The sequence below is a fragment of the Ipomoea triloba genome, chromosome 3 (assembly GCF_003576645.1).
Source record: "Ipomoea triloba cultivar NCNSP0323 chromosome 3, ASM357664v1".
NCBI classification, from domain to species: Eukaryota; Viridiplantae; Streptophyta; class Magnoliopsida; order Solanales; family Convolvulaceae; genus Ipomoea; species Ipomoea triloba.
Genome location: NC_044918.1, coordinates 26,546,718 through 26,563,432, shown reverse-complemented (window position 1 = coordinate 26,563,432; position 16,715 = coordinate 26,546,718). Strand labels below are relative to the sequence as shown.

At 39.7% G+C, this 16,715-nt stretch overlaps 1 pseudogene; it reads left to right on the top strand.

Moving 5' to 3' along the window:
• Window positions 1–1,130: 1,130 nt before the first annotated feature.
• LOC116011872 lies at window positions 1,131–2,124 on the top strand (annotated as a pseudogene).
• Window positions 2,125–16,715: the final 14,591 nt, after the last annotated feature.

Here is a 16,715-nt window from a genome sequence, read left to right as displayed (position 1 = left end):
ATATATATATAACATTATAGTTTATTTTTAATTGAAACATGAATTTAAAATCAAAAAAGTTAAATCCGAGCTCAAAATTGGACTCGAACTTGAGTTCGAGCATAAACCCGCGCTTGAATTCAAGCTCGAACTCGAGCTCGAGCTCGAGCTCGAATAATTAAGCTGCTCGAGCTGAACTCGAGCAGCTCGAAAATTGCCGAGCTTGAGCTCGATCGAGCTCGAGCTCGAACTCGAGCCGAGCCTTCCTTAACGAGCTCGAGCCACCCTAGGCTCGAGCTCGGCTTGGCTCGTTTACACCCCTATTTGAAAGTTATTACAAAATCTATATCTATATATCTATATTATATTATATCTATATACTCCGTATTAAAATAAAAGTGTCATTTTCCTGCTTATTTTTTTAAAAAAAAAAAAATTAGTTTGAAATTTAAAATCAGTTAACATAAGATTAGAATACTTAACAAAATTAAATCATATTTAAGTTAATACCTTAAATTCAGTATATATATATATACATATATATATATACACACACACACACACACACACACACACACACACACACACACACACACATATATAAACTTGATTTTAGATTTTACTGTCACTAATGAAAGAATGTTGAGCTCAAGCAACCAGATTTTCTGCAGGGTGGATGAAAGGTGCATTTCATGGTGGAAAGAAGGAAATGCAGGAATCAATACATGAGAGCCTTAATTTCATTCTCAGCACAGCTCCAATGTGGGGGACATGTTGGTTGTTTGATGTTTGTTCAGTTACATCTTTTATTATTCTTCATCCTTGATTTTTCTATAATTAGATCCCTCCTTCCTTTATCTATTATGTAACTGGATGGAAAAGTGTAAGTGTTTGAAGAATCCTTGAATTTTCATTTTATTTGTGTTTGGTAGCAAATCTAAATGTTCAAGTGCTTTTGAAATCCCCCTTCCTTTGTTGTTTTATTTTTTACAAATACCTAAGCCAAAGCCTATAATGGCCTTAAGCAATAGGGCCTACTTCGCTTCCTCAATAGGCAGATATAGAGCTACAACTGGGAGTAATAGAGCCCAAGAATTTATTTGCCCAACCGGAGTAACCAAAAGCAGCCTGATTCAACCTTGTTTTGTTTGAATTCATTTTTATGCCAATTTACTGACCACACCATTTCGATGAGTTTGGGTCAACCTAGAAATGTTGGGCTTCCACTGCTGAATCTTGTGAAGCTAAAAGGAGTGCCCATTTTGCAGCAACTGCACCTTGAGGAACGGCTGCTACGAACTTCATCCGATAATTGGTGCATCATTAATGATGGAACAAACACACCCACCATTGTTATGGGTATCTCTGGGTAAGCTTTACTCACCGAGATTTCTATTGCATTTGAAAATGAAGCTGATCACTTAATGCTAACAACCGATCGTGTTGAACATGATAAGGTTATGTGTATGAATAATTTAAGCTACAAAATCTTAGATGAATTTATTGATTAATTGCTAAAAGAAATTTTTTTTAAGTGGATACAATATTGGGCTTGCTGAATTTATGAGGAGGAATGGTTGATGTTATGTATATCATCTTAGCTTGAATATTTGATAATTGTGATGCCAATATGTCATGGATCTGTCTGTCTCTACATGAAGGATTTGATGATAGAGTTCCAAAGCTTTTACCTTTAGCTAATTACTTTTGGCATTGCAATTAGTTTGAAGTTTGATTGCTTTTCATTAAGTGTTTTCTGTATGTTTTCATCAAAGATTTCTTTTTGTAAGCTTTTTTTTTTATTTTTTATTTTTTATTTTTTATTTTTTTACAGCAATCCCACTGAACTTCTTGAAATCAATTATGTTTTACGAGACAAGATACCAGTTATCAAGTGGAGGTACTGTAATAGTTGATCATGGGACAATATTTGCAACTTTTATATGTAATAAGGATGATGTTCCCAGTGTACAACCGTATCCCCGACCTATCATGTCATGGAGCAGCTTATTATACAGTAAGGTATTCCAAGGAGTTGGGGATTTCTACCTTCGTGAAAATGGTAAGTTCATTCTAAGTTCCTTTCGTTTTAAGATCGTTATTACTTATCATAAATTTCACTTGTTTCTCAAATGCTTGGTCTGATCTAGAACCTCCCTAGCTAGCTTTTGTTTGTTGGCTGGCTACATGTTAATCTATTGTGTGAGCTAAGCACTAAGGACCCTGTGAAGAATATCTTTGATAAATGCATTACAATAGGGCTTTAGAAGTCTATTACTTAAGGTGGAAATTTCTTATTGTTACAGGCAGGAACTGTTATTGAAACTGTGGAGCATCTTGTAGAAGAGCAAAGCTTGGATCCACTCTCTTTTGAGAAGTAGGCTTCTTGAGATTTTAAAAATACATTACATTGTTACCTTAACTCACAAATAGTAGCTAATAGTTTACTTTTGATCATAGTATTGTTTTTCGATGATAGGACTCTGTTCAAGTGTAATGATTTAAAGTATTGTGTTAGTATAAAGTTTGATAATAATTTAATTGTGTGATGATATAAAGTTTGGTGTTAGTTTGATAGTATTAGGTAGTCTTAATGATAATATTGTGTTAGATATAGTGCGTTGATATGGATTTTAAATTGTAGCAGGTACATGAATTAAAAAAAATTAGGGGTTTTAATTAAAATAAATAAAATATTTTTTTTAAATACTAATCCGCTTAGGAACGGTAGCGGATGATTTTTTTATTTTTTATTTTATAGATCATCTGCTACCGTTCTTAGCTAGGAACGGTAGCGGATGACCAAATATTAAAAAAAATAAATAGTAATCCGCTACCGTTCCAGAAAGTCAACGACATTTAGTGACTCTCCCATCTGCTACTGTTGTACAATAGCAGCGAAAAGTCTTTTACAATAGTAGCGGATCTGCAGTTTTGTACTAGTGTATGGAAGAACAATATCCCATAATGGGAACATTCCAAAAAATTACCATACATTTGGAAACTGGACTCAAACCTTAAGTGTGCACACTCCTACATGAGGATTCCAAGCCCCAATGAGTAGTTAAAAGCTCAAGTAGGCAGGATATGTTTCTACTGACTACCTCTCAAAACAAGGTATACAACCCTAGTGGTAAATTCATATAACCACTCATTAACCAATAGGACACAAGGCCCTAGTACCCGGGATAAGTTCATGCCAAGTGCTTCACAAAACAGGGCGTAACCCTAGTACTCGGTAAACACCCTGATAATGACGTTTTTCACGCATGCATCAAGCATCAAATTACAGTATATGGTTAAGATACCATTCAACTGGAGATGACTCTTGTAATGTTAGGAATTGATGTTATGTGGAGTTAAACACAAGCTAAAACTACTCTTTTAGAAGCTAGACCTATCGTTAATGAGTTTGGTTGATATGGTTTAGCAAATAACAAATTTTGACAAACTGACGTTATATGTCAATAAAATAAAAAAAAATAGTATATATTATTTACGACGTCGGTTCTTGGCAAAAACCGACGTCATATGTTTTTAATATATATTTTTTTAAAATTAAAGAGAACCGACAACGTATGTTCTAAATAAAATTAAAAAAAAAACGTAAAGACATACTGTAATACTCATATTTTTAGAAAAGTAATTATATTTATGTTTATTAAATGAAGTCAACAAGTCAAAGTTTCTTAAATATGATATTGGATAAAATTACCAAATTACCCTTCCTTACTCTTAAAGGCTAAGGAATCACTTCATCTTGGATAAATATCTCATTTGAATGAAAAAGGATAAGAAGATTGACTAGAGAGATAAGGGAAGGAAACTTCTTGAATCTTTGAGCTCCATCTTCTTCAAGCTTAGGTCTCAAGTAATTGGAGTATTGTAGGTAAGTTTGACCTCCATATTTCACTCTTTTTGAGTTGGGTTTATCATTAGAGCCCTAAGATTGATGTTTCGAAAATGTTAGGGATTTTGACAATGAGTATTTGGGTGAGCTAAATAGCTAAGATTTGGATGTGTTTAGGTAAGTGGTTAACTCTTCTCTCCTTATTTTGCAAAACCCATAACTTATTTGGAATCTCTACCAATTGGAATACCCATTTTAGGGTTAGTTTGAGTTAACAATACGTTGGGCTTTTGATATAGTATGACTCAAGCTATTTATGATTGTTAAAGTGTGAGTTCACTATTATGCGATTTATGAGTTATTATTATTAATTTTTAAGTATATGTTTGAAGAAGTGCTATGATATGTTTTTGGGACTGTTAAACTTGATTATAGATATCTTTGGGCATGCCTAAGTATGGATTTTGTGAATAGGTGAACATGACCTTTTGGACTTTAATTGTAAGTGTGATTTGTACTAAGGGGTTTTGCTATAAGAGATGATCAAGTAAGTTATTTGGCAATTATTAGTTTATGAAGTCAGATTTGTTTTGCCAAGTTATGAGCTATACGGATTTCATATTACTTTTGGATATGCACTTTGTTATGTGGTGTATGTTAAGGAAACGATTTTGCTACAATGGGACATTTGATTATAAGAATTATTTGGAATGTTTGACTAAACTCATGAGGCAACCTACAATTTGTTATTTGTTTTGTTTGGCTTGGAACGTTCCTAAATGCTCATTCCGAATCGTCGAGCTGACTCATTCCGAATCGTCGAGTCTTTACTTTTGAATTATTTGTTGGAACGTTCCATCCGGCTCATTCCGAATCGTCGAGCCTGACTCATTCCGAATCGTCGAGTCTTTTTAGATCATTATACCAATAATGGCCTATGCCACAAGGTATAATGGTGGGAGTAGGTTGCCAATAAGTCATGGGTTAAAGAATGATTTGAGCTTTGAAGTATTGTGTTATGAAATAATGTTGATGCTCATGTAGCTAAAGCTAAAGTTTCTACTTTGGAGAACCTGTGTATGGTATGATGGAATTATATGGCTTCGATACAGTTTGAAGATCGTGATTTGCACCTATTAAATTACTCTAAAGCTTATTGTCTTTTATTAAGGTTACTTGATCCGGGTTGAGAAGAGTATCACTTACTGGGCATTAGCTTATTATTTGTATTTTTCCTCATGTTTCAGAGTAGTTAAGGATATGTGAATAGCATGATGCGCAAGTGGTGGGGTCTCGAAGCTGACTTTTGAAACTAGGAGAAAACTTAGTCCTAGTATTGGAGCATATCACGAGCTTTTGGTTATTCGGATATTCCCTTCGACCATTTGTATTTCTGGTAAATCATTGTGCTTGATTTTAGTGCTTGTGATGCATTTTGGACATACTACTATTGATTGTAAATATTTAATAGTGGTGAATTGATGACTGTTTTGGGAAGAACTAGTTCTTTGTTGTGGAATTATTATGTATTCAAGTGTTGTTATGAAGGTTTCGAGAGGTATGTATGGTTAGGCTTCGTATTGTTACAGGTTTTCATGTAATGATACGACCGGGTCATGTCCTAGAAGTGGGGCGTGACACATACGACGTCGATTCTCCCTAGAACCGACGTCGTATGTTATAAATAATTTATTTACAAAAGTTAAAGACTTAACGCCATATGTTCTGAATAAATTTTTTTTTAAAAAAAGAAGAAAAACGTAAACACTTGCGATTGTTTTTAATATAACATAGATCAGATCGTAAATGTAAACGCACACTCTTTTACTCTTCTTCGTTCCACGTACAAGAGCAGCAACAGTAAGTCTTCGTTCCACATACAGCAGCAAGTCGACGGCCTCCACAACGACTTCATAGCAGGTACGACGGCGACCAAAAATGGAAGGCAACGAGAGTGAGAAGATCTTCCTGCAAGTCGACGGCCTCCACAACCTTCGACGGCGATTCCTTAGTCGACTAAGCCTTTGATTTCTTCTAGCAGAAGATCTTCCTGCAAATTTCTCTCCCTCTCTATTTGTATATATTCCTTCTAGTAGTATGAGAAGCTATTTTTTTGAAATTGTTTTTATGTAGTTAAGGCAGCAACTATTCTGAAAACGTGGCTGAGGAGCAGTTAGCGGCTTTGTATATATTCCTTCCAGCAAGCTGATCGATCTTCTCCAGGTGGTTGAGGAGCAGTTAGGCAGGTCGAAGAAGAAGAGGAGGAGGAAAACGTAGGCATATTAGCATAACCTTTACTCCAACTGATCTAACCCTCTATAACCTTTACTCCAACAGTTTTCATCGCCTACAAATCTCACCAACTGATCTAACCATCCACCCTCCATGATCTAACATCAACAAGAGGCAATAACATTGAGTAGAAGAAGAACTGATACGGGGTGCGACTAGGCGGCAAAAAGCCGGACAGAAAATATTATACAGTTTTTTTAATTAAAAAACCGACGTCGTATCTATTTTTTTTTTTTAAAATAGAGATACGGCGTTAGTTTTTTGGAAAAACCGACGTCGTATCTCTATTTTTAAAAAATGACATACGACGTCGATTTTTAAAAAAACGACGTCGTATAATTTATTTATAAAGTTTGCTAGAACTACGTCGGAAAATAATAGACGTCGTATGCCCAAAATAACTTACGTAAAAATGTATTTTTGTAGTAGTGTCGGGACTTGGTTGATTCAAGCTAAGATGTCATATTCTACTAAGGATTAGTGGATTAAAACAAGGCATAGGGTAAGTGAGATGCACAAAAGTGTCCAAATACCACTGTTGTAGCTATTTGGACTTGCAACCTCACCTTGAACTCCACTCTCGTGGCAATCCAACCTAAAGTTGCCCAAACAAGAACACAAAGCATAAATTTTCCTTAATACCCGAAATACTCTCGTACTAGCATCAAGTGTGTGAATGTGTGGCTAGTGTACAAGCTCTACTCTCGTAGCAACACTTGGTGCGCTTGTCCTAGTATCTCTTCACCGACCTCTGATACTCGGCCATTCTACGCCAAGCTACATCTCTTCTTCCTCTAGGAAGTTCTTCTCTATCAGCAAACTTCCCTCATTCGCCTCATCAGTGTACTGCAAGACTCGGCTGCTAGGTTCAAGCACTTCGATAAGCACTTTAGCCTCAAACACATATGTTAAGGAGAAGGGTGTTTCATCAGTTGCCCTTCGCGGACTCGTGCGGTAGGCCGACAACACTCGTTCTAGGTCACTCACCCAACTTCCTCCAAGGTTGCTTAGCTTCTTTCGTATTCCATCCACGATGGTCCGATTAACATTCTTTACCTGACCATTCGCCTAAGGGTAAGCCACGGACACTTTGGTGTGCCGTATTCCGAACTGTTCACAGAACTCAACAAAGGGCCGACAATCAAACTGCCGACCGTTGTCACTTATCAGATGTTCAGGAATACCAAACCGACAAATCACGTTTTTCCAAAGAAACTTTCTGCACTAAAACTCGGTTATGGTGACAAATGGCTCGGCTTCCACCCACTTGGTGAAATAGTCCACGGTGATTATGCAAAACTCGTGTCGCCCTGGCGCGACTGGTATTGGACCCAACATATCTACCCCCATCTTGCAAAGGGGATGTCAGTGGTAACCGGCGTAAAGAAGAAAGCTGGTCTTGTTTTTTTCCGAGCAAAGGGCTGATAAACGGGACACTTTGCCACCTTCAGGATGCAGTCTCTGACTATGGTCAGCCAATAATATCTTTGCAACACTAAATTTCGTGCCAAGATATGAGCGCCTTGCTGTGCCGAGCAAATACATGAGTGCACTTCTTCCATCACTTTCTTGGCATCGGCCAGGAATAAACATAATAGGAGGAGTCCCCCGAAAGACCTCTTGTACAACCTTCGATCCTGCATAACATAGGATGGTGTCATTCTCTTGATTCTAGCTGCTTCTGTCGGGTCATCAGAAAGCTCGGCCTTTTCTTTGTACATGATAAGGTCGGCCAAGAACTGGGCCTCTGGAGTAATTTCCTCTTCCTCATCACTTTCCCCTTGGTTCCAGTCTTGCCGATTTATTACATTGACTTTCTCCGCACTCTCATCCCGAGCTTCTATACTTGGTCGCTCCACTATTTCTTTCCGAAAAATGCTCACTAAGCAATCTGGTATTCCACCTAACTTTATCTTAGACAGAACATCAGCCCCTAGTTTTCAGCTCTTGGAACATGATCAATCTCATAGGCTTGGAACTCCTTTAGGGGTCCCTCAGTCGTTTCCTTCTATCGCCTCATTCTTTCCCCTTTAGTCTCATCAGACCCTTTCACCTGCCCGACCACCAGATGTGAGTCAGTTCGAATGCGAAATTTCTTGGCTCCCAAGGCTTTAGCTACTCGCAGCCCGCCAAGGACGACCTCATACTCAGCTTCATTATTAGAAGTTTTGAATTGGTATTCCAAAGCATAGTACAATCAGAAGTCTTCTGGGTAGTTAGCATTACCCCCCCCTCCCCCCCCAATGGTGTTTTTGGCTTAAAGCACCATCAGCATGCATTTCCCACCATCCATCGGACTCGGGAATGGGCACAAAGTCATCCTTTGATTCTTGAGCCGTGCATTCAACTATAAAGTCGGCCAACACTTGAGCCTTGATCGTTGGTTGTGGTTGGTATTCGATTCTATACTGAGTAAGCTCTACGGCCCACTTGACTAACCGGCCAGAAGAGGTCAGGTTTTTTTAGCACTCCAGCTAACGGTTGATCTGTCAACACCCGGATGGGGTGAGCTTGAAAATAACAGACTAGCTTCCGGTTCGTCATTACCAACACATATACCACTTTTTCAAGTGATGAATAGTGAACTTCAAAAGCATTCAAGACCCTGCTCACATAGTATATTGGATGCTGAACTTTATCATCTTCCTGGATAAGCACCGAGCTAACGACCTGCTAAGAGACGGCTAAATAGAGAAATAGTACCTCGCCCTCCACCGGTTTGGACAATAGTGGAGGATAAAGCAGATATGCTTTGAGACCTTCAAAGGCGGTTTGGCACTCAGCAGTCCACACGAATCTTTCCCTTGCTTTTAAAGCATCAAAGAAAGGTAGGGAACGGTCGGTCGATTTAGAAAGGAATCGGCTCAATGCTGCCAGTCGACTTGTGAGACGCTGCAACTCTTTAACGGTCTTAGGCGAATGCATATCAATAACGACCCTAAACTTTCCAGGACCTTTCACCACCAGCATATCATCAACATAAGCAGCCATGGACTTGCCCAACAAATCTTTGAACAATTGAGACACCATTCTGGTATAGGTCGCACCAGAATTCTTTAGGTCGAAGGGCATGACTCGGTAACAATATACTCCGTCCAGAGTCACGAAGGCAGTATTTTCTTCACCAACCACATGCATAAAAATCGGGTGATAACCCCTAAAGGCATCCATGAAACTCAGTAAAGCACATCCAGTTGTCTCGTCTACCATCTTGTTGATCCTTGTGAGCGGAAACTGATCTTTAGGACAAGCTTTGTTTAGATCGGTGTAATCAACACACATCCTCCATGCATGCGGCTTTGGGACCAATACCACATTGGCCAACCATTTAGGATACTTAACCTCCCAAATGTGCCCAACAACGAGCAATACATCAATCTCCTTCTTCACAAACTCCCGATGATCAGTAGAAATGTGCCTTTTCTTTTGAACAATAGGTCGGTAGGTCAGATCTACATCTAATCGACGAGTGATTATTGATCGGTCTACCCCTGGCATATCTTCTAGTCCCCATGCAAAGATTTTCCTGTATTTTCTCAATACTTGTACAACTAATTCCTTGACATCCTCTAAAAGGCCCTTCCCGATCCTCACCCGTCTTTCAAGGTGGGTCAGATCAAGCTCGACTTTCCTCTAGCTCAACTGCTGGCTCAGGTCGTTCCAAGGCACGCTCCATCAAGTCTTCCTTCTTAGTGATGGTATGAATGCGAAGGTCCGACCTTCCCATCTTACGACAGGATTGCAAGTAACAATCACGAGCTACTTTCTAATCACTCCGCACGACCCCGACTCCAGTGGGTGTCTGAAACTTCATACACAAGTGTTGCAAAGATATCAAAGCTCCCAAATCTTCTAGCCCTGGTCTCCCCAGGATCACGTTGTGAGAACATTCTAGCTGAACAACCACAAACTCCATCTCTATGGTTTTAATATTTGGGTAAGTGCCTAGCTCGACCAATAGCTTTATGGAGCCCTCCTGTGATACACCGGATTAAATTCAAGCCTTAAACTCCGGTAATTATTCCTACCGTGTGATTAATTTTATTAATTGGGTTCTGTTTCATTAAATAGAGATGTATTCTATACTCTAGTTTATTTATTTAATCAAATGGCCCAATTCCTTGATTTAATCTTGTAAGGGATTTTCCATTGGATCTTTTATTCTTTATATTAAATTAAATATCTAATGGCCCAATCTTTGAAGGACCATGTTTTATATTTATTAAATTAATATTTAATGTGGATAGCCCATTCCTTATTAATGAGCCCATACTCTATCCTAACACCCTAATGATATATACACACTATGTATGTAATGATTTCCAAAGTTCATATAAAAGCCTTATAACAATAATTCCTAGCTTTTCCCTTCTCCTGCAAAAGATTTCCCATCACCCCTTTCATTTCCAAGGAACCCTAAACACACACTATCCTTCATCTTAACAAGACTTCAAGAAAGGTTACTCTTTTAGGAATCATGGTGCTTGGGTAAGCATTAATCTTTAGGTAGATTGCATTTCTTCTCATGATTTCTTAGTCTTTTTATAAGTTTTTATTATTTCTTCCTTGGGGTTTCTTGGGGTAAAGATGATCAAGGAGGTGAAGGTGACTTGAGGGATTGAGCATAGAAGTGGTGATTGCTTTTGGATTGATAAGCTTCAAGAGGTAATCTTCCATGTTACACTAAAACCTACTTTCACTCATGAATCTATGAATATTATTTGGTGTTGTGGAATCCTGTGGAATTTCTTGGTGTTTTAGCCTTTGATTTGTTGGATTGTGAGCCTATATTGTGGATCTATTGACTTGTGTTCATTATCCTTTCATCTTGATGAGTATGAGTATTTATTGTTATGGATTCCATGTATTATTTGGCTTTTGAGATGTGAAATCTGTGTGTTCTGAACATATTTCTTATTCTGGATTGGATTATCGTGTATTCTGTTCTAAGTCTGGATTCTGTTCTAAGTATGGATTTTGTGCGTTGAAGTTGTCCTTGCAGTGCGTTTCAATGGTATAATGTGTCCCGTTGGAATGTTCCGTAAGAAGACTAGTGGAGTGGTTTGGCAGAATGTAGTGTTCCGTGGGTTTGTTCCGTGACTATTTGAGGAGTGGTTCAACAGAATGAGGTGTTCCGTGAGGGGGTTCCTTCAGTATTGGTGGTGTGGTTCGGCAGAATGTGGTGCTTCGTGAGGTTGTTCCTTCAGTTCAAATTCTGGTTCTGTTCTAGTAATTGTTTGATGGTCTGTTGACTCTGTTGTTTCATCTTTAATTCTGGAATCTGTCCTGAACATATTGTTGAGTATTCCACCTTGGTTGTTGAGTAATTATTCATGATCATTGGTTATTTATCTTGACTTATTGAGTTAGTATTGTTGGTTGATTCCTTGGTTATTATACTGAGTATGTACTGTGTTCATATTCTGAGTTGAGCATTGTTGGTGGAGTAATTCCTTTGGGAATGAATCTGAATTTGGTATCTGGAGACATTGAGTCCTTATGAGTATTACTTTGGCTTATTGAGTCTTTAATATCCTTAGGAAGTGTTTGATGGAATTATGGCTTTACTTGTGGTTGGTATTATGAGAGCAATTGTTTGGGCATTGTATGCCTTTGTGGTAATGAGCATTATATGCCTCTATGGTCGGGCATCGTGCCTCTGTGGTAATGGGCATTCTATGCCTCTATGGTTGGGCTTTATGCCTCTGTGGTTGGGCTTTATGCCTCTGTGGTTGGGCTTCGTGCCTCTGTGGTTGGGCTTTATACCTTTGTGTTGTGATATTGGTATGGTGGTTGGTATTATGGTTTGGTGGTTGTGGTTTGGATCTTATCCTTTGTATTGTGGTTTTGGGGTCACTCTAAGAGAGTGATGTGAGATTGGGTTGGGTTTGGTTGGTTTCACTTGTGGTTATTCTGTTGAACTTGTGACTCAGTTGGTATCTTGTTATAGACTTGTTGTCTTATGCATTCGTTATTTGATATTGAATTCACTTGGAAGTGTCTTTGGTTTGTGATTCATTCAACTTGTTATTGTTGAGTCGTCTGATTTAAACAAAGAACAGTTTCGTTGGTGCGTATATTCTATACGTGTGTGCAAACCTATTTACAAACCATACTATACTATGTATTTCTCACGAGTGTGAGTGGTTGATTACTTAGCATTTCTTTGCTAATGTTTTCGTAACTGTTTTCCAAGTATGGAGTAGATTGAGCCGAGAGCGCGCTAGAGATAGATCTACTTCGTTCTATGCTTAGTCTAGTGGACTGTTTAGATGTTTTTCAGGCATGTGTGCCTTAGACTATGTTTTATGTATCGACTATTTCAGTTGTTTTATCTTATGGATTAGTATTGTGGATTCTTAGCCTGTGCATCTAGGTTCAGATTTGCCTGGATGTGGCATGACACCCGTTTGAGTATTAGTATGCTTCTGATTTATTCTGTTGTTAGTTCTGAGATTTGCTAGCTTTTATGTTAAGTTTATGCCTATCTCATCGTGAAATTTTAGGGGTGTCACACCTCCGCCTCAATCGAGTCACCCATGAACCCCGCCAAGGGAGTCATGACCAGTCTAAGAACATCTCTATCCAGCCCCAACTTATTGAAGGTGTCTAAATATAGTATATTGACACTGCTACCCGTGTCCAGTAACCCGTCTCACGACGGTGCCGGCTATGTCCATAGCTATAACCAAAGCATCTCGATGAGGACCGGCTCCTAAGGGTAGGTCTTCATCTGTGAAAGTAATGGGTTCGCAGCATATCTTCTTCACGTTGACTTCTCGTCCATACACGGCTCCGACATAGAGCTGCCGAGCCCAAGCGTTCCTCGACCCGGCCGAGTCACCTCCCTTCAGGTCCTCCGACAATCATATTAATGATATTCTTATGCTTCCAATTTGCTTCCTCGTCCCCTGAAGCAGGTTGCTTTCCTTTGTCACGATTACCCTCCCCAGACTGGCTTTGGTTTCCGTGCTGCCATGGTAAACCTTGACGCATCTGGTTAGGAGAAGCCGGCGCACTACTTTGGATAATAGCCTCCATTTCCCTCCTAATGAAAGCGCACTCTTCTGTTGAATGAGTGGTCGAGCGATGCAGCCGACAATACTTGTCGTTTCCCGAACCTTGGCCCACGGTCTCGGGCTTATCACCCGGTCGCACCTTGGGTGGCGAAGGTAGGGCATGAACTTCTTGGACCACGACCGATTGCTGGCGAAACGGTGGGACACCCGATCTTTTAGGGTTCCGGTCAGTCTCTTGGCGACCTAGCCGACTCTTATCAAACTTTCCCCAACGTTGTTCCTCTACACAAGGCTTTTTGGGTTAAGACGACCCTCCTCCTTGGATTTTTTTCTGCTTGATCGCGTCCTTCGCGTCAGCATGCCGGTTGGCTCTTTGGATGGCATGAGCGTACGAGGTCGACCACTCAGTATGGAGGTTGGTATACACCTTACCCAACCTCAAGTTCTCCATGAACAAGATTAGTAGCGTGTTATCTTCCAGGTCGTCGACCGCTTGAACCTCCTTTCGCCATCTAGCCAGGAACGACCTAAGTGGCTCGTTAGGGTCCTGCTTAATTCCAGACAGATACATGAAGTTTTTCTTAGGTCGCAAATTGGCGGCGTAATTGGTTAAGAAAAGCTCAGCCAACTGCTCGAAACTGCTCACTGAATGCTCGGGCAACTTCATGCACCACCTTTGTGCTGCGCCGATTAAAGTAGTTAGGAAGGCCTTACACATCAAAAGAACTTCAGCTCCGTGGATTTGCATCTGAGCCTGGAAACTGATCAGATGCTCCTTGGGATCACCCGTTCCATCATAAGTCAAATTCTTAGGTAATTTGAACTTCACCAGGGTCCTATAAGCCATGATCTACTGAGAGAATGGACATGCCCTTAGGAAAGACCGAGCATTGTCTGTCCTTCTGTTCACTTGATCCTGTAGATCCTGAACTTGCCTAGCTAACGCGACGACCTCATCCAGCTTTCGTCCTCGACCAGCCGGGGATTCTCCACTACTCTCATGAACTGAGTGCTCCTCGACCTGTCTTTGAACATCTTCGTACCTCCGCTCGCGCCTATTTCTACGCTCGTTAGGAGTGACCTCCCTTGGTACCTCATTTGCATTCAGATTTCTGTCGCTCGACACATCTCGATTTCCCAAGCTATCTAAGGTGGATTGACGCGGGCTTCTCGACCCAGCTCGAACTGGAGATCGGCGCGAAGCAGCCGACCTTTCTTGCTCCACCGATCGAACAGACCGAGACTACTGCTGCTGAACCCTCTGAGGCGCACTCTTCTCACGATTGAAAAACTCTCGCTCGTACAAGTCTGCCATTCTCGTGAGTGCTTCGAGAATTCCAGGTCTTCCTGGCGCGGGTGGCTGAGGTGGAAACACCTCTTCAGCTCGGACCTCCTCAACGACGGGGGCCTCTACTCGCACTTGTTCACTTTGAGCACAAGAATTATGGCGACTAAGCTACTCTCACAAATCACCAGCACGGGGTTGGGATAACTGCTCTCGTAGGTCCCTCCCCTGAAAAACAGTTTGCCCTACAGTACCATTCGCTTGTACCTGAGGTTGCGTTCTACCTTGACGACTCCTGGTGGTCACCATTGCTACGTACTTTCCACCTTCTCAGTCAGTTCGATCCACACAAATTTTCGTATCGATCCCCACAAACGGCGCCAATGTTGGTTTTATCAACCATGGATGGTCGAACAGCATGCCAACACTACCGGAAAATCGACTTAGTGTATTTGGGATGAAAGTAGAGCAGCGTTTCAGCCCTCTTTGTATAATGAATTCTTAACCTCTCTCAAGGCCTTAAACCCCTATTTATACAAGTTAAGAGGGATTTCTGCCTTTGGTAACCCTAAGCTACCATATACAAGTTGAGATTTCTTTCCTTATTACATTTAGATACTTCCTTAATCTATTTCAACCTTCTTTCCATATCTTCCATCTGATTCCCGCTCCCAACCGCCTTTGCCTTTAGCAAACCTTCTAAAACGCCTTTAGGAAACCCCATAGCCGCCTTCCACAGACCACATTTCCTACCTCGGCCACAGCCTCTGGGTCGACCAGACCGACTCATCACTCGAGAGTCCACTAAGCATATTCTTTTCATTCTCAAACTCGTCCTTGAACGTGTTCCACAAAATTGTCCTCAACATGCCATCACCCTTTCTTTCGCCTTTCTTATCGTTCCCTTCGATCGTCTCTTTCTCCCTTCCGAGCAAGGGAGCTCCAGGTGTCGAGCCTCTAACCCATTCCCTATCATATGGAAATTGTGATTGAGCTAAGTATTTCTCTTTTAGGGAATTGGATTAGAACTTGTTATGGTACTTCTATGATTATAATTGCAAGTGTTAATTGCAAGGAATTGGGACTATATTATAGCCTTCCTCCACAACCATATATGCAAGGTATTAGCACATATTGTACTTCTTATCTAATCCACAACCAAATGAAGTACAAAGAGCCAATATCGCATCCATTGAGGCTCAAACCCACCCCCTCCCATGTGGGGGTGCAACCGGATGCCACTAGACCACAAGGTCTTTGGCTCCCACTTTCATTTCATTGAACTCTTAGTTGATTGTTTTACTACTTGCTCTCTAGTTTGCCTTGTTACTTGTGATACTCTATTGCTCTTGCACACATTTGTACCTAGCTTCTTGTAGGTTCGTGTTCACTTGTACTCAACCGCGCATTATCCACTCCAATTTGTCATCCTTGAGATATATCCCGAGGAATCTTCATTCCTCAACTTGCTTTCCATCCCACGCATACTACAATTTTTGTCAGTTTCCATGTTTGTCTAGAATGGCTTGTGATACATTGTGTATTCCGATCACTATAGTTGCTAGTGAAAGCTCACTTAGTATTAGTTCTCGAGTTTTGACTAAGTATAGATCCTCCCTCCTCTTGAAAAATGTTGAAGCACACATTTTGCACTCACAATTGATTGCAAAGATTTACATATGAAGGTATTAATCTATTATTTATTACTCCGTATTATTTATGTCTTATTTAATAGCTAATGATATTAACTTATTATTAATAAAGATAATGATTTTTTTAATATAAATTGTATGTAGATGATCAAGATATTGAAAATGATGGCTTGATTAATAACAAGGCTTAATTGATTGATTGATTAATTATTACACTTTCAAGTCTCAAGGGAATCAAATGTACTTAAATAATTAATAACTTATGAAATTTGAACTTTTAAGATTTGTACCTTGATTTATTGTTTTATTAATTTATTTTTCCTATATACGGTACAGATCAATGATGAACGAGGTTTACGAGAATGAGGAAAGGCTTTATGGATTGATTGATAGTGTTTATAGATTATGAATGATTTTGATATTTTGCATGCCATTTTTTGTTATGTTTGACTTTTTTTTCTTTTTTTTTTTTTTAGGTTGATTAGAAACTTTTGAATTTTGTATTGGAGTGTTAGACTTGGAATGTTGAATTTTTTGAAATTTCAAATTTGGAATAGAATAGCTGATCGTCTGAAATGTAAGCATCATGTAAAAATTAAAAATTCCTATAGTATTAGTCATACAACAAAGCATTGATA